The sequence below is a fragment of the Mandrillus leucophaeus genome, unplaced genomic scaffold, assembly GCF_000951045.1.
Source record: "Mandrillus leucophaeus isolate KB7577 unplaced genomic scaffold, Mleu.le_1.0 Scaffold167, whole genome shotgun sequence".
NCBI classification, from domain to species: Eukaryota; Metazoa; Chordata; class Mammalia; order Primates; family Cercopithecidae; genus Mandrillus; species Mandrillus leucophaeus.
Genome location: NW_012101665.1, coordinates 2,903,162 through 2,927,562, shown reverse-complemented (window position 1 = coordinate 2,927,562; position 24,401 = coordinate 2,903,162). Strand labels below are relative to the sequence as shown.

Genomic DNA, 24,401 nt, shown 5'->3' with positions numbered 1-24,401 from the left:
TTAGGCACTGGGGAAAGTACCGATGGAAGCCATGATAAGAAACAGATACCGAGGGTCAAAAAACTCTAAAAATTTAACCAACTAAGGGAATAAATGTGATGGTTGACCAAAGACAAGACGCTTGTGCTCTGGTCCTCTTTCCTGTTGTTTAGAGGATTCTGGCTGGGGATGGGGATGTGGGGAAATGTGTGGGGAGGGGTCAGGGTCATTTTCCATAGATGTATATTCAGTGATATTGTCATTTTGGTTCAAAAATTATCTATTACAGTCTATAAATTTGAAATATACATAAGTTCATATTCAGTTTTGTTTTTAAGAGAAATAACTTGCCTTTGATTTGAAGCATGAAAAAACTAATATAATTTTTCTTTTCTAACATTTGTAGTTTAGGATAGTTTATTTTGATTTTCATTTCTGTCCCCATTGTAGCTACTCAGAAGGTCTTTAGGATGTCTAGGCTGGAGAAAAAGTAACCTTTATAAAATGGGATGGAATCAATAGTAATGTCACAGATAATTTCAAATGCTGGATTAATTTTTTAAGGTTGATTTATAACCAGAAAAAAAAAATCTAGAGAAACCCAGGAAATCAGGGTCTTTACCTCACTCAAACACTTTCCATTTTCTTAAGAATAGGGAAAGATGATATGTGTGGGTCCAGAGACAGCAAATGTAATGAGACAAGAGTGGTTTTCCTGTCCAAGGATGCAAACCTCTCCCAGTCTTTTGTAATAACATAGTAAATTATGGTTTTTAGGGAGCAATGAATGAGTGGTAGCAGAGAAAACTCCTGAAGGATGTAGTAATAGCATTGGGACAAGAAAATTGAATGGCAGCAGACAGTTTTGTTACAACACTCCCCCCACCACACACACCATAAAGAAGAATCTGTTTCAAGAACATTTTTGTTTCTGGAATTTGAAATATTTCCTCCTAATCCCCAGGGAATCCACATTATTATTACTGTATTAACATCGTTTACATTCATGATATTTTTTTTTTGCCCTCCTTGAAGCTCAAGGGGATTTAATAACCTTAAATTAGCCAAAACTAATAATCCAAAATGCCAACATGAAGACATGGTAACTCTGCTGTTCCAAGTTCCTGAGGAAATATATATCCCTGGGCCATTAAATTTCCTTTACTCTTGAGGTTTGAAGGGGCTATGGAAAATTGCAAGGTTTTGCAATTCTTTACAGTTCTGGTTCTAACAATATCTGTAGTCCCCATCTTGCAGTTTTTTTTTTTTTTTAATCAACATTGAGACTTTGCATAGAAACCTATCTTCACTTCTTCACTTCCAGATTCTTACAGACCTCCTCAGAGGAGTGAAGCCAGTAATTATCTACTTCATAGATAGATGAGGAATGTTCTTATCTCTTCCCACTGGATAGCTGATAGAGATGCTTGAGGTACTGGTGTTACAGAAAACTAGAGCTGGTCAGTAGTTAAAATGGTAAAAACAGATTTTATTCAGGAACAACTGCAATAGAGGAAAATAGACCTTAGTAAAAACTCAGCTCAATATTACAAAGATAACAAGGACCACTGGAGATTTATAACCAAAGAATAGGTTGTGAGGGGAGGATGTTCAGTGGATAATAAAATTATTAAGAGGTGACATCAAGGGCAGAGGGAATTCTTGCTAAACTTAGTTAACAGGATTTTTGCTAAAGGAAGGTCAGAGTGATCAGATATCATTGGGGGATGGTGAGAAATGAAGAATTTGATATTGAGGGGGTAGCAGATATCAAGGGTAGGAGATACTCTAAACTGACTTAGCAGAATTCTTGCTAAAACTGAGTGATGTAGGCCTAACAGGCCCAATAGGATTGACACTGAAGCCCACGGTCCAGGCCTAGTTGAGAAGAAGGCTCAGAGGAGCTGACTGAAGTTTGATTAAGGAGAAAGACTTTGCCTGTGGGAAGAAAACAGACAGGAGTCAGGGAATCTGGATGTTAGTCCTCTCCATGTGGGGGCTAGGAGAAGACTCCCAGCCATATGATTCCAGTTCTTCCCCTGTCATTCTTATTATGGGTGAAAATGACCAAATTGGATAAAAAGGATGGGATGGATTAAGTATCCATTCAATTTTCCAGTGATTCTGATGGTTGCTCAAGCCAACTAAAGTACCTCTAGGATATTTGATATATCTCCTCTGCCCCCTCACTCCTGCCCCATGACAGGCCTCTTTCTATGAAATTTCTCCAGTTATCAGAGACCTCCTATTTTACCCATCTGGCAAACCTACTCAGCAAGAAATTTCACCAACACTTTGATCTACTCAGGGAAGTACTAGAGAAGAAACTTCTGTCAAGGGAAGTAGTCATAAACTTGATTCAGCTTTCTGGGAAATAAACTGTTCTCCAATCTGGCGTTGCCTAACTTTTTATTCCAACCTCATCCTTTGACTATTTCTCAAACTGGTCAGAGTTGGTAGGAAATAACAAGTATGATTAATGAGTACTCCTTAAAACCAAAAATAACAAGAGAAGATTTTTGCTAATGTTCTTTCCTCTTGTTGTGCTCCTCTTGCCAAGGATGAAACCCATGAACAGTCCTTTGGCAAATGCATGGTGTCAATTGAAAACGGAGCTGGTTTGAAGCATCTACCCAACAGAGCAAATCTACCATCACCTTAAAACAGCACCAACAGACGTGCCTTTCTGTACTGATAAGCCAGCCTTATTATCTTTTTATATGTAGGAAAAGCTTGCTATCAATACACAGAAGTCTAAGAAATACGGAGAGAATTCAAGATTCCATTGGAATCTATTATTATTGAATAAAATCTCAAATCTAGATTTTTTTTTACATTAAGTGAAGAAACACATTTAACTACCCACCAGGTTAATGTAATATATATTACTTGCATGCCTTAAAATTTCTCTAGGAGCATAAGGTAAAAATTTATTTTGAAAATTCTAATTTGCATTGCTAATTTTTCAAAAGATGTATATTTTGTTAACACTACCGATGTTAACGATGAAAATGTTTATTTAATGCTGTAAAAAGGCACTCAAGAAAATGCCTAATTTCTAGGAAGAAATGGGTTCTAAAAATAAAATCAAATGTATGCCTAAGATCTTTTTGAATTAGGTTATTAAAGTGGTACAGTATATATTGTCCCAAAAATCTTTGATGATTTCCAATCGGTGATTACATCTTTGCTTCTTCTGTTTCTATTTGTGAAAAATGCAGAAACGAGTTATAACCAAGACAAAGAAATTTCAAATGCAACAGAGAAACTCCATAGGAGGTCTTTTGGGCATAACTTAGCCTTAAACTGTGCCACCCAGATCAGTAAGGCATCTCTGTTATTCTGAAATTTGTGTGCTTGGAAACTTCAAGAAAAAAAAAAGCTTTTTATTTCTGGGGTTGAGACTGTTAACAGGAAACAAGAGTTCAGCTACTAGAAAAGCACTTTTTTTTTCTGACACAAATTTTGCCTTTGTGCCTTGATTGACAGCCATCCCACTGTCTATAAACAATCTACGAGTTACCCCAAATCACCATTCAGTTCCTGCCTCCAACATTTAAACATCGAGTGGTTTTGCGCTCAATAAAATTCCTTTTCATTTCGCCCTAGGTTGCCATGTCTCTTCAAACAGAGACAGAAAAGCCGTGGTCTGTGTCAGACAGATTTTAATTTTCAGTCCTCATCCATTTGGGGGAACTAGACACAGGCAAACAGACTCTAGCCCAAAGCCTAGCAACCTGTAGTTTAAACAGCCAATGCATATGAGTCCCGGGATGGGGGCCTGGACCTGTTCACACATGAATAAAGAAGATTAAGATTTCCTTTCAAAGACATGAAACCTTTTTGACAGCCAGTGTCAACAGCACTGTCTGCCTTCAATGTGAACCAGTCTTCTAGCACAGATTCCCACAGGGAGGTCCTGCTGATTAGCATGCTCGACACCACCATTCCATGTCGGTATTTAATTGAAGAATAAGGGTGTAAAGTTTTGCAAACTCTTACTTGTCCACAAAGAAAGGGTAACTTACAGGAATTGTTGAAAGAAAATACCAGTGAACATGAACACCTACGGGGAGCGTTTAAAAAGTGGAAGCACCAAGCAGGGGAATGAGGAACGGCGGTGATTTCTATTATCTAATTGCAGAGAAGTTAACAAAAAGTTTCCTAGTCAAAATACATGTTTTGAAGTCATAAAAAATCAGCTCCTACTCTTAGAGGGGAAAAAAAAAAGTATAACTTTCTTCTCAAATCATGTTTTAAAATTGTATTAAAGAATAAGCATTTATTCTGAAAACATTTGGCAAATAAATACAATTTCCTTTGCAGTTCAGGGGGCAGTCTTTATTGATAAATATTTTTTAAAATTTAAATATGACTTCTTTGCACATAAGCATTTGATAATTTTAAATGAAATGGACTAGGCCTCTATTAAATAGTGAGTTCCGTATCACATTGCATGTCCTTAGGAAGAGCCAAAAAGCGGGAAAAAGTTATGTCTACACACGCCAGCCTCAGCAACTTAATTATCTCACTTCAATTACAAGTTCAAACACTTATACAAGTTAAAATATAGACCACGTCTGCTTTGAAATGATACACAACTATTAAATTACATGCACTGAATCATTTTGGGATGAGTTAGAATACCTACAAGAGCATAGGTGTTTTTTATTATGTGACAAATGTTTATGCAATCTGATGTCAACTGTTTATTCTTCAAACCTAGAAAAGAACGTGAAGCAAAATGTGCTACCTGCATATGTAGATTCCACGTTTCCTCACCAATGACACATACACCATACACCTTGAGTTGTTTTTCCAGTGGTGGTTAAAGGTTTACATTGATCTCCCCATTTTTATTAATTTACTAAATACTTATTTTCTGGCACCTTCTTTTTCCAGGGATTTGAGTAGAGGGTGGGGATGGAGGCTGTGCTGTCCTGGAGCCGGCTCCCACAGGCTTGCAAAGCCAATTGTTCACATCTCTTCCCAACTCTAGCTGTGTTCGGTGCCATCGCAGCTACCAGTGTCATCGATTGGTAACTTGAATCAGCTGTGTTGGGAGTATTTACACTACAGAAATCGACTACTACAAATCAGGGCTTTTTAAAATAATCAGTTGTTAAACATTTATTAGCATCTCACTGGGTAGAGAGGCGAGTGAGAAAGGTTTCTCTCTTCTTCCGTCCTACGGCCAGGTGTTGCCTTTTTAACTTTGCAAAGAGTGTATTCAGAAACAGTGGTGAATTTGTGGCAATAGAGCAGGAAGAAACTACAGAGAGATTGAGTCTAAAGTTTTGCTCTCTGGGATTTGGGCAGAGCTGGTATAAGGTCAGAATGTCTGTAAATCAGAATCAGAGCTGGATAAGATGGTAGGAACTGGGGCTCAAATCAAGGTTTGGACTCCTCAAGGCCAGGATGAGGCTTAAGCCAGAGTGAATTCTCAAGTAGGAGACAACCATGGGGAAAGAGAAAGAACACCAGGTCTGAGCTATCCAAGATAAGGTGGCCTGAAAAGCTAAATATCTAAGCCTGTCTTAGGTCAATGCTCTCTGATCATTTTCATACCTAACATACTTTGGCTGCCAATTAACTAACTTCTATCCTTTTCCTGATAGCAAGGAGTGCTCTAGAGCAGTGGCTCTCAAATCTTACTATGTAAGTCTTGTTATTAAGAAAATACAGGTGGCAGGGTCTTGGCCCCAGAGCCTTTGATTTAGTGGGTCTGGAGTGGGGCCCAGGGAATTTGTATTTCTAACAAGCTATTAGGTAATTATGATGCCCCTGGTTAAGGGATGACACTTTGAGAATCTCTGCTCTAGGATTGGATCAAACATCTCAACTTCACTTATTTCAGAAGAGCAATTAACTTTGCACCACATGGCATGATAACTGTCTTTCATTTATGCATCAATGCCTGTAAAAACCCTCCCTGGCTACATGGGAGAATAAGGAATAGTTAACTGTTGCACACTAAGAGGATCCTTCGTCATCACCATTTGGTCTTTGTGGGAAGATGCTATTTTGGGATACATCTGCACAATTCTTTGAACTTGACAGCCTCAGATAATTGCCTGGAACAAATAAACGTTTATGTGCTATGTGAAATACTTTATATACACACACAAAATACTTTATTGTAAGAGCAGTCATCACAAACTACATTCTTGTGCATGAGTATTGCTGTCATTGTCTAGAAAAAGGGAACCACATACGCATTCAACAAATCAGCCATCGCTTTCTTCAGTTAGCCTCCCAGAGTCGCATTTTTTTTTAGGAGGCAAGCTCTTGCTCTATCACCCAGGCTGGAATGCAGTGCCATCAGACCATAGTAGCTTACTGAAGCCTTGAACTCCAGGGCTCAAGCAGTACTCCTGTCTCAGCCTCCTGAGTGGCTAGGGCTTTTTTTTTTTCCACTTTAGTAGAGACAGGGTCTCACTATCCAGAGCTATATTTCGATGCCAGCCATGGGAGCATAATAGCAATCAGCTGTAGTCATAGTCACTGCAACATAGATCATTTAAAAAGTATATTGATAACTAAAAAAATAATTAGTAAATAACTCATTTTATGACCTGGAAAGTACAATTTAACATGATTATGCAAAAGGACGAACAGGCTAACCTCTGTTAATGTGCTCTTATACCTTTCCCCCACCTCACTCCTCACTGGATTCTAGCCAGTTCAGCTCAGTGGTCACAGAATTGGGTCTCAGACAAGTGAGGCCTCATTTGTAATAGGGAACTATCAATGTTGTTCGATTAAGTGGCTATCACTAGGGCCCCATTATCAAAATAGCAGCCTCATAGCCTATCATGCCACCATTAAAGCTGATTCTTTTGGAGCTTCAAGATGTACTCATCTTAGAAGTAGTCTCCCCCTTTAGATGTGAATGAATGACTTCTGGGAACTCTCAGCTTGAAGTGGGATATTAGCTCAAAGGCAAACATAACCTGCCTCATAAAGCTAGCACTTCCTGTACAGACAAAGAGTCTTTACACTTCTATCAACTTGTGCCAAAGAATCACCCATTATTAACCACAATTATTTCTAAAAGTCAATACATTTTAAGTTTATTGCAAAAAAGAAAACAAGTCATATGTAATACTAAAAAAAGAAATCTGACATTTTTGCTGATTTTTTTAAACTCTGAATGTACGGGATATTATGAAAAATTCAGCAAGTAAACTAAACAAAAAAATGAGAGGGAACACTATTAACTAGACATAAACAAGGCCAGAAAAGGATAATTGGGATTACAATAATCAACAATGACAACATCAGAGAACTTCCTCCTAAGTTAGATTGTATACAATATTGACGCAGAATCTTTATAAATGTCTATGTAACAGATGCTGCTTAAGAAATATTTAGAGTCCGAACCTGGTGTGCTATTCTACACATATTTTGCTGCATTTACTATCAGCATAAAATACATGATAAAATATTTTACAGCCTCAGTTTTACTGGTATTCATTTTAATTTAGGTTAACTTGAGAAAATTAAAACAAGCAGCTATTTATGTTATGAACATGTTGTATAGAATTTCATGAATGAAATTTTAATTGATAACACATTTTTCATCCAATTCACATCATTTCATATGTTTCACAAATAGAAGTCAACTCATATTCTAATTTACTGAAATAAATATGTCTAGACACTGAAAGATTTTAAGGAAACATACAAAGATAAGTATGGCAGATACACAAACACTCTGAAATTGATTCTATTCTCTCAGATTTCAGTTATTTATAGGAGCTCATTTTCAGGCTGAAGAGTGGGATCTGGTAGCAGTCAGGGACTTGTCATTTTAAAACATAATTTCTACCACAAATAAAAGCCCTTTTTATCCATTTCAAAATTTGTTCTAGTGAATTCAAATCAACTTAGAGAGCCATGGGTATTGTTTCCACAATTCACATAACCTTATAAAACATGACTCCTTCAATGTGGTTCATGAATGGCCTCTCACTTGTGGTTCTGAGAGAAGTCATAATAATCAGAAGCAAAGAAGGTGTTTTGTTCCATCTCAAAGTTGAGGCTCACATGGCTAAACACCTTACTTCTCACTTTGGAGATTTTCTTTTTCTCCAGACAGCATACTGGCTCTTTCCATAAAATCTGGGAGCTCCGCAGGGCGCGGTGGCTCAAGCTTGTAATCCCAGCACTTTGGGAGGCCGAGACGGGCGGATCACGAGGTCAGGAGATCGAGACCATCCTGGCTAACACGGTGAAACTCCGTCTCTACTAAAAAATACAAAAAACTAGCCGTGCGAGGTGGCAGGCGCCTGTAGTCCCAGCTACTCGGGAGGCTGAGGCAGGAGAATGGCGTGAACCCGGGAGGCGGAGCTTGCAGTGAGCTGAGATCTGGCCAGTGCACTCCAGCCTGGGTGACAGAGCAAGACTCTGTCTCAAAAATAAAAAAAATAAAAAAAAATTGAAAAAATCTGGAAGCTCTATCTCTCCAGCTCTGTGTCCTTCCTTATCTGCACTTGGGGTTGGGTGGGGACCAGGGCTGAAGGTGGTATATGTGTAAATGGTCTACTCCAGATTGCTGAAGAGAGTTGCTCAACTTACAGAATTTTTGCAAACTGGCTCTTAAAGACAGCCATTTCAAAATTTGAATTATAAAAACATAAAAGTAAATGAATCATACACTAAAAAGTACATGAATTATATAGTATACATTATTTACTAAAAGTAAACTGAATTATATATTCATCATATAAACTCAATTATATACTAAAGATAACAAACCCATAAAACATTACTTTCTACTTGGTTTTCTTCATTTTCCTATTGCCTATGCATTAAGTTCCAGGGTACCATTACAGCTTTTGAAGCTGAAGTAAGACTGTTTTCTCTAAGTTGGGTGACTATTGGTGATTTCTTTCTTACACAGCATTTATTCCTTTCTTCTGATTTTTTAGGGGTGTCGTCTTTACCTTCCATCACATAATATATTTAAGACAATTTTTCTTAGCTTTAAATGAGTTGATAAGAGGAACAAGAAGAAAACCAAGGACTCCATTTTCAGGATGAAAAGTAGTTTTTGTCTTTCTCTTCCAAACGCTAGCAGTAGAAGCATTTGAGTTCTGCAGAAATTACTGAAGTGGTTCAAGTGTGGGCAGTCAGGACACTCAGTCCACCATACTCAACCCCAACTCAACCTCAACTCTCAGTATGGCAGAGAGGTGGAGAACTCAGAGCTATAAGTTTCGGGAATTCTCAAAACCTCAGACCAAATGCACCTCTGTTTTACCACCTGTTAAAGTATATTCTCGTCTGCCTCACTGCACATGAGTATACAACACTGCAGATTGTGTTTAACTTCATTTGAAAATAAATTTAATGCATTTTGTATCCAACATTTCTACTAGGAAATAGTATTAGTCTATCCCCAAACTAAAAGTCATTGCAAAAATGTATTTCACTCAAGAAAAATAATGATAATTCTTCAAACACCTTTAGATGTCTTTCAACAATCACACCCAATGGGTAAAATTTAGAGTTCAACATTTAGCTTGCATTTCTTCCTAACCAAACATCTCAAGTTCAAAACATAAAGCAGATTGTTTTGCGCATTTGTTATCATTACCACATCAATGGTCACCTACACTTCCTGAGCTCCAAATAGAGCTCTCAGAGAAGCATTGTATATTTGTCAATATCCTGGAGTTTCAAAACTCCCAAGTGTTGCCACCATTTGACCTGAAATTTCCTCTCTTCTCAGATTCCTGCTTCTAAACACAAAACAAACAAACCTTTACTTAACTTAGCTCATGTGTGAACTTCTAGGGTCATTTGTTTCATATCCAGAAAGACTTTAAGTCTCTTTGCTAAATTTTGATTTACCTAAGGCCGGTAGCCTGAATTCAACTTTAGCAGTCCCAGGGCTCAGTAGATTTGCCCTGTAGATTCTGTAATTGGATATTTATGTTCCATGCATTTCTTCTTTCAGAGCATAACAGAAGTATAGGGATAACACCTTAGTTGAATGTTGTCCCTAAAATAGCTTCTCATTTGTAGCACTCATAGGAATCTGAAATTATTCACGTTCAGCTGACATTTCCATTAGGTGGGATGCTGCCTGCTAATTCACATTTGCCTGGGATTGGTTCTCAGAGTTCAGATTTAATTTTGATAACATAAACTCTATCCTTTAATAAATAATAAGCAGTAAAAATTAAAACTATTGTTATTGGGCATTTTGAATGAAAAAAATCAGTATGATATATTAGGTTCAAGAGTTCCTCAATATCTTAACCTATATTGCCTTTGGAAAGAAGCAATCCTTAGATAAAAAATAAAATACTTTAAAATTTCTCTCCTTTTCATTAGCGCATAAGACTGGATGGGTATTGTCACTCTTGCCACTGACTCAGTGACATGTCAGAAATAATGAAGTCTTAAATATATTGCTCAAAATTTCAGCTGCCTATATATAGCATAAAATTAATTGCATTTAGAAAATAAAGTTCTGTTCCCATAGCAATTTTCAAGTAGATCTTAAATGTTCTCTACACAGAAAGATTAGTATGTGAGGTAATAGATACTATAATTAGTTTGATTTAATCATTTCACAGTGTATAAAAGTATCAAAGCAACATGTATGTCATAAATATATAGACTTAAAAATTTTTCAATTATACCTTAATAAAGCTGAAAAAAATAAATCAACTTAAAATTTTAAAATTAAAAAAAAGTCAAAGTTTTGCCTACTATCACATTTGAATAACCTGTGCATTACTTTATTTAGGTAAGTGATCAACATTTTATTCATTCAACAAATATAAACAGAAGCCAACATGTGACAGATATTGTGAAATATATCAAGTAGGATCAGAAGCTACAAAGGAAACTTGTATTCATTGCACCTGTTTATCTCAAATAGAGCTCTCTAATTTAATTCCATTTCACTAGAACACTACATCAGATCTTCTGAAACTGTGGGTAGTAAACTTCAAGTATAAATTAACTAAAACTTTGACAATATGGATAAATCCCTTTTATTCATGTTTCTTAGGAAAATGACATTTAAAATGGCTTTTAAAATCATCTGAAAGTAGAATTCTGCAAAAAAGAGGAAGACAGTTGAGAGATTTGAGACGAGGAACCATAGTTTTCTGGGCAGTCTAGATAGAGCAAACCACCCTAAGTCTGAGTTTTTGGTTATCTAGCCATCACCATGACTCATTGGGGCACTCCTAGCGGGGCCTCAAAGTCTTCACTCCCTGATTTGGCATAACACTATATGGGCTTCCTTCAGAACTGAAAGAACTACATTGGCTTCTTAGAGACTGTGTGCTTTGTCCCACCTACCTGACTTTTACGTAGAGGCTGTTAAAAAACCTTCAATAACTGGCCCAGTCTCTAAGACCCTTCTAAGAATCCTCATGCCCAGTTCTTTCTTTTTTTTTTTTTTTTCTTTTTTTTTCAGATGGAGTCTTGCTCTGTCGCCCAGGCTGGAGTGCAGTGGCACAATCTCAGCTCGCTGCAACCTCTGCCTCTTGGATTCAAGTGATTCTCCTGCCTCGGTCACCTGAGTAGCTGGGACTACAGGCATGCGGCACCACGCCCAGCTAATTTTTGCATTTTTAGTAGAGTCAGGGTCTCACCATGTTGGCCAGGCTGGTTTCGAACTCCTGGCCTCAGATGATCTGCCTGCCTCTACCTTCCAAAGTGCTGGGATTACAGGCGTGAGCCACCACACACGGCCTCATGCTCAATTTTTTCTTAAATTAATCCAAGAAAAACATCTTGATCCAGAGTAGACATCCCAGAGTGTCATTAAAAATTAGTGTCATCAGATGATAAAAATAAACAATTTAAGAAGTATTACTTTGCAGTCCCATATTTTATAAATACCAGAAGTTGATATAGTGTCTACAAATGAATTACACCTGCGATAAAGGGCCAAGTGTGATGTGATAACACAGAGTAAACTCAAATTTTTCTATTGAAGAATCTCTGATTTTAAAAAGGGCAAACATTTCAATACAAATTCCTATAAAAAATACTAACAAAGAATCCTGTATAGTTAAGTGTGGAGACATTTGGAAGAGAAAACAGGAGTACTGCAGCAATCTAAAAAACCTGATGATATACTTCAGAGATTACACAATATTTTCCAATTCAAAATAGTCAGCCTATTTTGTTGGGGTATTTATTGGGACAAGTTTCAATAGCCCTGTCTTCAGAAACACTAAAATTATAAGCATTATATTCCAATTATAAAAATATTACGGTGTTACTAATATGTTATTAGTAACATAGGTCCACTAATACCCTTGAAACTGCCTGGAATTTATAAAAAAAATACTTGATTAATCCATGGACTCAAGCATTCAGAGTTTCATGATTTAAATCATAGGTATTATCATGTTTCCGGTAAAATAAAACACCCATACTCACTCTGTTGGTTGATGTATATCTGTGATTGTTTCACACCTCATTTGACAGAAACATTATGAGGTCTGAGTTGGTATTTGTGGAAAACTCTGTATATTTTTCTCATGGCAAAGAGCCAACAATAATTTTACTTGTCTACCACATTTTATGTAGTGGTGTCTTTGAAAAACACTTACCAAAATAACCTCAATGGAAGTCTAATCTTAGATGACTAACAATGAACAGATACTGTGAACAAAATGTGAGAGAGGTAGAAAGACTAAAAATACTAAGATAATTTAATATGGGGTAAGAATTAGGGACGAAGTTGAGATTATGGGGAATTGTAAAAATAGTAAAATTCTGTAGAAATGACAGGTTTGACGTCAGGGGCAGAAAAGGACCAGGAAAACAAAAGTAATTGAATTTTAACAAAATTCTGGCCAAATGTCATCAGCAAAATATAGCATATTAATAAAATGGGAAAATGCAAGGCAAAGCTGGCAGGAAAACAGATGGGTCAACTTTGGAAAGAAAGGATCTTACAATGAAGACATTTCGTGCCTTCACAAGGCAACTTGTATAGGAGTTCCAAAAGGACAGTATCCAAATATCCATCTCAGGTGGAGTGAATTCTTGTTGGGTCTTCAAAGAAGGATCTTGTCTAGAGTTCCTGACATAGACAGACCTCATGAGATACTCTTCATGAAACTCCTTTGATTTTTGTGTCTCCAAGCTTGACTGACTTACTCAAAGCATTTATTCTCTTTCTTCACTGAGTCTATTTTCATTTGCTTCGTCCTTCTATCTGAAAGAGCTGGCCTTCTCCAGATTATATGCCGTGAACATCAATCTAAGAAAGTGGCTTTTATGAGGTTTGGTACTTAAGAATTTCATAGTTAGTCCTATGATAGAATTTTATAAACACATTGAAAGAATAATTTTGATTTTAAATAGATACATGAAGTGATTTATCCACTGTCCATTTGGCTTAAAGGAATTCAAGTTTTCTGAAGTGAGGATTTGGTCGTTTGGACTGTAGTTGACCCTTCTAAATGCACTTCCTTTATAGCTAACCCAACATAATGAGGTCACATAATCTCTCCAGATCTAATAAAAAGTAATTTCGTATTTTTTACTTTCAAGTCAGACTAAAACATGTTACAGAAATTTTCTCAGAAGGGTTTCCTTACAATTGAAAGATTGACTAATTAGATATCCTCTACTTTATATTAACTATACATACATTTTCCTGAAAAAGAAATGATCACTCATTAAAATCCTGGTTATTCTTCCTCATTGTTCTCTACCTCTCTGGTTCCTTAATCTTAGGTCCTTTTTCTGCCTTCCCTGTAGATGGAATTTTAAAAGGATGCATTCTCAGCCTTTGCAGTTAACTTCGCTGTGGGAAATCTCAATTTTGGCCATGGCTTTATCTAATACTTATTTGCTCATGACTCTAATAGTTACATCCAGCCAAGTTATTCCATCAGAACACCAGAGCCACATATCCAACTGCTAACTAGACAGCTTTCATGTGGATATCTTACTGGCATGTCAAACTTGAAATGCTCTGAAATGAATTCCCTATCTTCTCCAAACCTATTTCTGTATTCCTGTCTCAAAGAATGTCTAATCAGGCATCATAATCTCACATTTGAGAATTACGATTGCCACTAGTGAGTATCCTGCTTCCCATCTTGAACTGTTTTGACTGTAATTCATATTCCATGTGGCTTCTCTTCATTTACTCAAGAAATACTAAAAGAACACCAGCTATGTGCTGGGCAATATTTTAGTCATTGTGGATGCCTCCTTGAGTAATAACAACAAAAAGCCCCTTCTCTGATGAAATGTGTATTTTAAGATGGTAGACAATAAAATACTTAAGGAACACGTCACATTCTGATAAGTCCTGTGAAAAATAATAAAGAGAGTGTAGTAGTTTGTACCACAGACTATTTGGCTTAAACAATAGAAAGTTATTTTCTCACAGTTCTGGACCCTCTAAGATCAGGATGCCAGCAAGGCTAGTTCTTGCTAAGGCCTTTCTCCTTGGCCTGCAGATAACTGCCTTCTTGCTGCGTTCCCACAGGCCCTTTTTCTGCACACATCCCCTTCCTGGTGTCTCTCTTCTGAAAAGGACACAAGTCCTAATCGATTAGAGGGTCACTCCTATGACCTCATTTAAACTTAATTGCTTCTTTAAATAAAGGTTCTGTCCCCAAATGAAGTCAAATCAAAATGTAAATTTTAGGGGGATGCACTTCAGTCTGCAATAGAAGGATATATAGCAGGTGAGTCTGCTTCTCAAAATCCTTTAATTACTCCTCATTGCCTTCCAGAAAAAATTAAATCTTCTTTCCTTGGCATACAACATGAGAAGACCTATTCAGCTTCTTCCCTGGGTGGCACAGCTTGAGCTATATTAAATAAATTCTGTCAACGTGCTGTTTTCAATGCCTGAAATCTCTTCTTGCTCTTACCTTTCTAGAAAAGTATTTCCATACTCCATATCTAAGAGGAATCCTCTGTAAAAGCTCTTTCTTCTAGGCAGTATTAGATGTTCAAATGTCCAATAGCTCTTGTTATATACCCTTATTATAATACTAAGGAATTCATATTTATATGCTCACTTAAATGTCTATCTCTTCACTAAACTTTCATTTATCTGAAGGTAGGAATGATGCTACTTTTTATTCATAGCAATTAGTATGTTAGTGCAGACAATTAATATTCAATTTAATTATTAAATCATATTAAGATCAGTCTTAATATACTACAATCATATGACTTAATTAAGCATTACAGACTTGTAATAGAAATCCCAACCTATGTTTCAAAAAGCTGATTCTTTTAAAATTACATAGCAATCTTGTTCCTTAAACTTACAGTACCATATCATCAATGGTTCTCATAATCCTCATTTGTATAGCATGCTCCCAGTTTACTTATAGAGACAGCATACTCATAAAATTGAAATTGTCATCTAATTATCATGTCATTGTTTAAAAATTCAAAATGGTCTTTTATATAAGAATGTACTGGCATCTATATTTCCCCATTCAAAGATAAATTATATTTTTAAAAGAATTTTAGAAATTATATTTCTGTTATAAAAGAGAGACTGCCTTTTATAAACTCATAAGCTAAACACTTATTTTAAGAGTTAGAAGTAGAGTAGCATAATTAATAATCTTAACATGGGACTAAGTCTTAGAAAGGTTACATTTTTAGGGTTAGCAAATGGTGATCAAAGAGAAGGCAGGAATGGATACAGTTAGATGGCATAATTTCAACCAACAGATTCAATGAGTCCAGTCTACTATAAGATCTCCTATAAACGTAGTAAAGCAGACATTCACAAGCTACAACCTGCAAGCCAAATCTAGTTCATTACCTGTTTTTATACATAAAGTTTTATTAGAACATACTGTGCTCATTTGTTTATTATTGTAAACTGTTTCTGCAGTGCAATGGCAGAGTTGAGTAGTTGCAATAAAGGTCATATTACCTGAAAAAGCAAACATATTTACTATCTGGCCCTTTACAGGAAATGTTTGCTGAGCCCTGGAGTAGAGAATAGTCACTCCAAATGTTTTATAAAGACTGAGACCAATTAGCCAAGTTTCTAACATTACTAAGCAGAAAAGAAGTTTATTAACAGCTACTGAGTAGCTTACAGACCCATCAGGAGAGTTAGAGAACTGATATGAGCTACTCACACCAGGAACAATGTGTAAAGTTAGGTTATGGAACTGGCCCAGTGAGAATACCACTGCTAAATATTAAATGCTGTGGCTTGTACCTCCAATACCATTAACACTGGTTGCTGGACCCCACCCTTAACATCATTCCTTCTGTCCCAGGATTCAGTCCATCCATGGCTACTGCTGTTGTCAGTGAGTCTCTGAGGCAGGACTGAGGAAATTTAGTTCATTTGCTTGTACATCAGCTGCAGAGACTCCCTGAGCAATAGTATCTAGCACTTTCCACTCCTGCCTTCCATGAAGATCATAAGATGGGGCATTCCACGAAGAGGGAATTCAAATATTAGATGGCCTAAACTGACAACTTTAACTATAATACTCACTTGAAACCAACTGGAAATACTATAGCATTGAGTCCATTAGTAAACATTTATCATTGAATGGTGTTACATAAAACAAATTAGAATTATTTTAAAAATCAGTAACGACTCAAAAGATTTAGAAGAGCCAGACAGGTAAAATAGCGTAATGAGATAGAATAGGTTAAAAATTAAAATTGAGAGTGCTGGTGACACTGGCAAACAGGAGACCATAAGACCAGATTAAGGACAACTAGTGGCCATTATTGTTTTTTAAAAACGTATATAAATGTAAAGGCTACATGTGCAATTTTTGCTACATGGATGTATTTTGCAGAGGTGAAGTCTAGGCTTTTAGTGGTATCCATCACCCAAATAATGTATGTTGTATCCCTTAAGTAATTTCTCATCATCCACCCCACTTCCACCCTCCCACCCTTCTGAGTCTCTAATATATATCAGTTCATACTCAATGTCCACATGTACACATTATGTAGCTCCCACTTATGAGTGAGAACATGCAGTATTTGTCTGTCTCTTTCTGAGTTGTTTCACTTAAAAGCCTCCAGTTACATCCATGTTGCTACAAGACATGACTTCATCCCTTTTTACGGTTGAATAATATTCCACTTTTTTGTATATAAACCACATTTTCTTTATCCAATCATCTGTCAAAGGACAATTAGATTGATTCTATATCTTTGCCATTGTGAATAGAGTTGTGATAAATATACAGGTGCAGGTATCTTTTTTATATGCTGATTTCTTTTCTTTCATGTATACACTTAGTAGTGGGATTGTTGGATCAACTGGTAGCTCTATTTTTAGTTATTTGAGTAATCTCCATAATGTTTTCCATAGAGGCTGTACTAATTTAAACCCCCACCAACAATGTGAAAGCATTCTTTTTTCTCCACATCCTCACCAACATCCGTTATTTTTTCATCTTTTAAATAATAGCCATTCTGACTGGTGTAAGATGATATCTCATTGTGATTTTAACTTGCATCTCTCTGATGATTAGTGATAATAAGCATTTTTTATATGCTTATTGGCCATTTGTATTTCTTCTTTTGAAAAAATGTTTATTCATCTATCCATGTTCTTTGCCCACTTTTTAATGAGATTGTTTGTTGTTGAGTTTTTTGAGTTCCTTGTATCTGAATATCAGTCCTTTGTCAGATTCAAAGTTTGTAAGTATTTTATCCCATACTGTAGGTTGCCTGTTCACTCTGTTGATTATTTCTTTTCATGTCCAGAGGTTTTTTGGCTTAATTAATTCCCATTTGTCTATTTTTTTTAATTTCACTTGTGCTTTGGAGGTCTTAGTCATAAATTCCTTGCTTAGAACAATGTCTGGAAGAGTTTCCCCTAGGTTTTCTTCTAGTATTATTGTAATTTCAGGTGTTACATTTAAGTAATCGATCTTGAGTTGATTTTTGTGTATGGTGAGAGATAGGGGTCCAGTTTTTATTCCTTGCATGTGGCAATTCAGTTTTCCCAGCACCATTTATTGAAAAGGGTGATCTTTCCCCAGTGTATAAATTATTTTGTACAATATTGCTATGTAATTTCTTCTGAGAGAATCAAGTCTTTGAAACACAGAATTCGAAATGTAAGTCTGTAATGTGTAATAACTAAATCACATAATTTGTGGAGGCTTATGAATTTGAATTTTTATTAATATGTCTACACTGATACACTATTAAATAGAAGGATTATAAACATCAGCCAACATGACTTATTGTGATTGTTTGCATTCATTCATTTATGCCCCTGAACTAGGAAGACCTACACTGAATGGACCCCTATGGACCTGGATTCTCTCAGGAAGAAATAAAAATATAACTAGAATGTAGGCTTATTGAAAATCTATTAAGTTGGCTATGAGTTTGCATACTGTATTCTCTAGCCATAAAATTGAAACCAAAATTATAAAAATTAAAAGATCAATATAATGCAGATATTTCCATAATCTAATATTTGATATTCTCAAGTGCAGCTCTTCTGTGTTTCCTTGTCTATGAAGCCAATGGATAAGAAGCTAATAAATCCTTGCTATATCCTATGGTCTCCGTCTGATGATAATATACAGATAATTCAACTATGAACTTAAAAGCAGGCTAATAATAAACAAATGCCTCAATTCCATAACATAAATTTACTAAGTAGTTTGAGAAAAATCACAACCATCTGAAATCCAACATAAACAATAAAATCAATGGTAGAAGAAACATGCAAAACTAAAAAAATCAACTGAAAAGTTAGAGGGCTCATACCTATCACAGTTACCATGAATAAGGTTAGGTGAAGTTTACGTAGATTTAAAATGTTTCAGAATTCATTTAAAATAAATTTTGGCAACGCCTAACTCCACATGCAGTTTTTAAAAAATAAATTTGTCTTTTCCAGACTTTTTTCTGAAATTCATCTAAATTTATAAAGAGTTATTTCTATTCTGCAGTAAGGTTCTATTTGGAGCTTTGGTCTTTTGTTTTGTTTTGGTTCACAAATTATTGGAGAAAAATGTGATATAAAATATGGAAAATATTCTAGGTTGGAATGATAGCAATAAAACAGAAAAAAATTCGAAAAATCATTATACCGTGTTAGTTAATGGAATCTCCAAGATAAACCTTGGTCCATTAATAATAAAGTGTATTTATTTTTATATTTTGGAAACTAACATTTAAAGCTTATGTTTACCTGAGTAGCATAGGAGATATTAGAACTTTTTCTTCATTGCTTTCAAAACCAAACAGAAATCTTGTCTTGGGAACTTGTAGCCTTAACTATCTGGCATTAGGTATAGTCTACCTAATGAACATCTCTCACTGTTATAACCATTCCCAAGCCAAGTATACTTGAAAGTGTACACTGAGACCTGAGACCTGAATGAGATGTCATGTTTAGGATCTTAAAGGGCCCATGGCATGAGGCTTAAATGTCTCACCCTATTCCTCTATAATAGCACATGTAGAATGCTTTGACAGCTCCATAGAGAAGCAATTATGTACCAAGTTCTCTGCTGATTATTGACCAACAAAGTGTCTTCTTGTTGTGTATCTCTCATCTCTCTGTTTTCTTCCTATTGATCCCGTACATTTTTTAGTTATTACCTTTTATTACACTCGACATGTTTTGATTCTTATAATTAAGACAGTTTCAAAGTATTCACAACATTTAAAAGGAGATTACAGCTTTATAAATAAAGCTCCAGCTTTATTTATAATGATATAAAATTAGAAATAAAAGAAATCTGTCAGTAGGGGACATTTACTAGGTAAATTAGAGAACATCAATACAGTAATATACTAAGTAGTTACCTCAGTGATATAACTTTAGATGTGTGGACTTAAAAGGTGTACCTAATATATTACATTAAAAAAACTTGCACATCAATGTGTTTTACATGCCTCTTCCCTTTTTTAAAAGATATATACATTTGCGTGTGTATGTTTGCATAAGCACAGAGAAAAAATATTAGAATTGAAGAGGACAAAGAGACTTTTACTTCAGAGCCCACATAAATTTTAAAGGGTTATGAGTGATTTATACTTTTTATTACGTTTGTTTTTCTCTATTTTTCAAGTCAAACACCCATTAATTAAATGGTTGTATGCAAATAACTTTGCCAACCACTGTAAAACTCAACATCTACTGGGGAGTTTTAAATCTCTGCCTCAGGACCCCTTTGACCCAAATCAAAAGAAAATATGTTTCCTGTTCAGTTTTCATTTCAATATATGAGGCCTTGTGATTAAAAATAACAAACCTCCTATAAAACCATTGACTTACCCTGCCATCCCACATCACTAGATGATGTTTTATTCATTCTTGTTCAGATCTATGGTTTTTAAAAAAATTTGAATGCATTTTTTTCTCTTCAATTTCTTTGGATTTTTAAAACTATTTTTCTACATAAAAGTAAGAGTAGTAAATTGACGTGTTCTTCTACCTTAAGGATACCACACTGTTATGAGAGGGTATGGAAGGAATGACCTCAAATGTTCTTCCAGTGTTCACATATTAGTAAGAGACTGTGCTCTTTACATTTTATTTTGCTAGTAATGTTAACAGGTTAATGTTATATAACATGTATTGGTTACGTACTTTCAAGGATAATACTTTTGAATACTGCCTTGCCCTAGAAAAGAAAATGTTTCAGAAAATTGACTCTTCTTTCATTCATTCTCAAATCTATTTTTTTGAGGACCTATTGTGTTTTTAGCATCCACATTATGTATTGCAGACCACCTCTTTTGCATAGTAGTGGCACAAAATCATCTGTCATACTAAGAATTTCAGCAATTGGGGTGAAAAATGTGGTAACTTTAGTTAATATTAAATATCCATTTTGTTACTGCCTGGTCCTGTTGTAACCCTATTTTTGGGCAATACTAATAGTGTTGCCCAAAGTGTGTAAGTGTGTACCTGTGGGGCAATACTTCCTATAGGTAATATTCAATGGCTATAAAATGGGGATAATAATATGATGTGATATTTAATAAGCAGACTCAACCAACAGAGTGCTGTTGGCCCTCCTTATCTGTGGGCGTCACCTCTGTGAATTTAACCAATCTTGGGAGGAAAATATTGGGTAAAAAGTGGGTGGTTATGTCTGCACTAAACTTGCACAGAATTTTTTTTCTCGTCATTATTCCCTAAACATTACAATATAGCAACTATTTACATAGCATTTACATTGTGTTAAGTACTATAAGAAACCTAGAGAGGATTTAAAGTATAAGGGAGGATGTGTGTAGGTTATATGCAAATACTGCATCATTTTATATATGGAACCTGAGCATCCATGAATGTTGGTATCTGCAGGGCTCCTGGAACCAATCCCCTGTGGATACTGATGGATGCCTGTAGGTGAGGTGTTGGTGAGGATGTGGAGAAATTGGAACTCTCACACACTGCCAGTGAGAATGTAAAATGGTACAGCCACTGTGATATATATAATTTTCATTTTATGTAACAATTTTGAGCATCTGTGGATTTCAGGATCTAAGGGAGTCCTGGAACCAATCCCCTGTAGATAATGAAAGTGACTATATAGTTGTTACGTTAGTTGTAATTTAGTTTAGTTTTAATCATCTAGACCTGGCTACAATGACCACTCCTAACACAATGAGAATAATTTATATTCCATAAGAATGATTTGTGCAAGACAAAATGTCTAACGGCCTTCTCCTCTCTACTGAAATACATACCTCAAACCAATTTCAGAAAATTTTATAAAAATATTTGTTAGGGCAATGCCAATCACTTTGAGAACCACTTTCTTCTTTTCAATTAGAAATAATAGTAACTCCTCATGACAAGAGCAGCTACAAATGATATATACCACAGAGGACACTGCAATTCATAACAGTGTTTCTTTTCTAATAAATGGCCTCATTGAAGAAAGTGAAGTAAATCATGCAAAGTAAAACTGTCTCTTTAAAAGGTGATCAATTAGCTCTCCCACAAATCACTCCTTGACTGTAATTTATAACGCTGTTTAAGTCATTGGTGTTGTTTATCTTCACTCTTTTCTGGCTCTTTTACCATTTATTTCTGGTTCTCTCACTTTGGGCACAGGGTAATCCATACTTCCCCACGTTCTTTGAAGTTAGGCATGGCCAAGAGAATTGCTTTGGCCAATGAAATCTAAGCAGAAGTTAAGAGCCCAGTTGAGATTTGCCACACCCTCCTCCCCACTCTTGCAGTACAGTTATATCAGGATGAAGCCTTTGTCATCCTGGGTCACTGAGTAACTAAGATGAGTGGAATCCCTCACTGACCGACGCTGGATGGGTAATGTGCATGAGAACCAAACTTTTTGTTGTGTTAATCCACTAAAATTTGTTTGGTTTTTCTTACAACAGCTTAGTCTAATCCATTCTAACACAACACCTAGATAGAGCATCCTCCTTTCAATTCTAGCACCTATTTCTCCTTTTCTTTTATTCTAATTACTTTTCATTAATAACATCTGCTAGGTCACATCCATGAAGACATAATATCCTTTGTGAATTTATGAATTTAAAGAATCATCAGGATACAGCCAACTCCAGTATTATCTTCTAGGAGAATGAGAATGACAGAGCACAAAACATATTTAAAAACTCTTCACTAGATGAAGTATTGTACCCTGAAGAAAATAGATACAATATACTTTCATTTCATTCTCTTCTAAAATACTTTGCAAACAATGTCCTATCATCCTATCTCATTCAATTTATGTGCATGAATACATTCCTGGCAAAATTCAACTCTTGTAATTCTTAAAAAGTTTACCTCTGGGCAAAACATATAACAAACCAGAAGAATAAATCCTAGATTTTAAAAATGTCATTTATATCTTCAGTATTTGCAAAGCAATTACTAACTTCCCCTAGACTTAAGACAGCTAGAGTCTAATGTTGATTAAACTTGGGAAAATATTTTGCTGTAAGCTTAGAGAAAGTAATAAAACATTGTAGGAGAATACCCAACATAGCCACAGTCTACTCTGTTAGTTAACATTTTAAAGACCTAAGAAAAAGCTTAGATGGAGCCAAAAACCTGTATAATATCCTATGTTACCTCACAATTTGTCTTTCACCAAATGACTTCCCAAATACTGTGAAGTAAAATTAAGTTTTGAACTTTTCTGAATCCTTTCAGTGTTTCATGTATGAAAATGTTTATTATTCATAAGCCCCCTTTAGGAATTTAATTAATTCCAATAAAAATATATGCTTTGATCCTAATGACTGCATCTTCACCTAGTAAGTCACAGAATCCTCTACATGCTACATGATTTGAAAATACTATGTAATTTACACACTATGTAATTTGAAAATATAAGAAACAATATTTCCCTAGAAATAAATTTCCTGAAGTTGTATTCATGTTTCCTCAAGTCTTCTCTTACCTTCTTTTGACATTTTGAAACCTAACCACTGATAGATTCATTTCTAAGACTAGAAGACACATTTGAATCCAATGATTGGATGACTGGGAGCAGTGTTGGCAGGAATTAAAATGTTTTTCTTTAACTGTATTAAAACTTGTTTCTGGGCAACATGGACTTCTCTACTTGCAATTTTGAGTTTCTTATTGTTCAAGTAAGTAAATACTGTAGTATGTTCTTCTTGCAGCCTGATTTATAAAATCAGATAGAATAATGCAATAGAAAAAATCCAAAACAGATTAATTAATTAAGATTATGAATGCCAGGCAAAGTTTTTCTCAACTTGTGTGCTTAATATAATTCCTTGTATGTTAAGAGGGTAAAAGTCTATTTATTTGACTTGCTAAAAAGTGAAGAGGGGAGGCATGTGTGAGTCCTGGAAAACTTCGAAAACATTAGGTTCCTGATCTCCACTTTTTACCTACATGAGAAATTAAGGTCACAGGAAGGTCATCTGAGAAATCGACAAAGGCCCGTAAGAAAGATGGAACTGATATGTTCAAGTTGTTATTAACTGTTAATCGATCTAATTACTCAAAAGTCTGTGTAAGGCATGTAGATTTCTAACTACATGATAAAAACATAATTTGATGGCAACTGCTGAGACCAGCTTGGTCGTGGAGACCCTAACCCGGCAGCACTAGAGCAATTAAAGACACACACAGAAATATAGAGTGTGGAGTGGGAAATCAGGGGTCTCACAGCCTTCAGAGCTGAGAGCCTCAAACAGAGATTTATCCACATATTTATTGACAGCAAGCCAGTGACAAACATTGTTTCTATAGATTATAGATTAACTAAAAGTATTTCTTATGGGAAACAAAGGGATGGGCTGAAAAAAAGGGATGGGTCTGGCTAGTTATCTGCAGCAGGAACATGTCCTTATGGCACAGATCACTCATGCTATTGTTTGAGGTTTAAGAATGCCTTAAGTGGTTTTCTGCCTTGGGTGGGCCAGGTGTTCCTTACCCTCATTCTGATAAACCCATAACCTTCAGCATGGGCCTCATGGCC

General features: G+C 35.7%; 1 long non-coding RNA gene across 1 annotated transcript in view; it reads left to right on the top strand.

The window, feature by feature from the left end:
• LOC105537004 overlaps positions 1-10,647 on the top strand; it is a 190,676-nt gene extending 180,029 nt beyond the window's left edge. Inside the window, exon 5 of the long non-coding RNA XR_001005656.1 lies at positions 8,913-10,647. This is a non-coding gene — a long non-coding RNA (uncharacterized LOC105537004). The remainder of the gene's footprint in view (positions 1-8,912) is intronic.
• Positions 10,648-24,401: the final 13,754 nt, after the last annotated feature.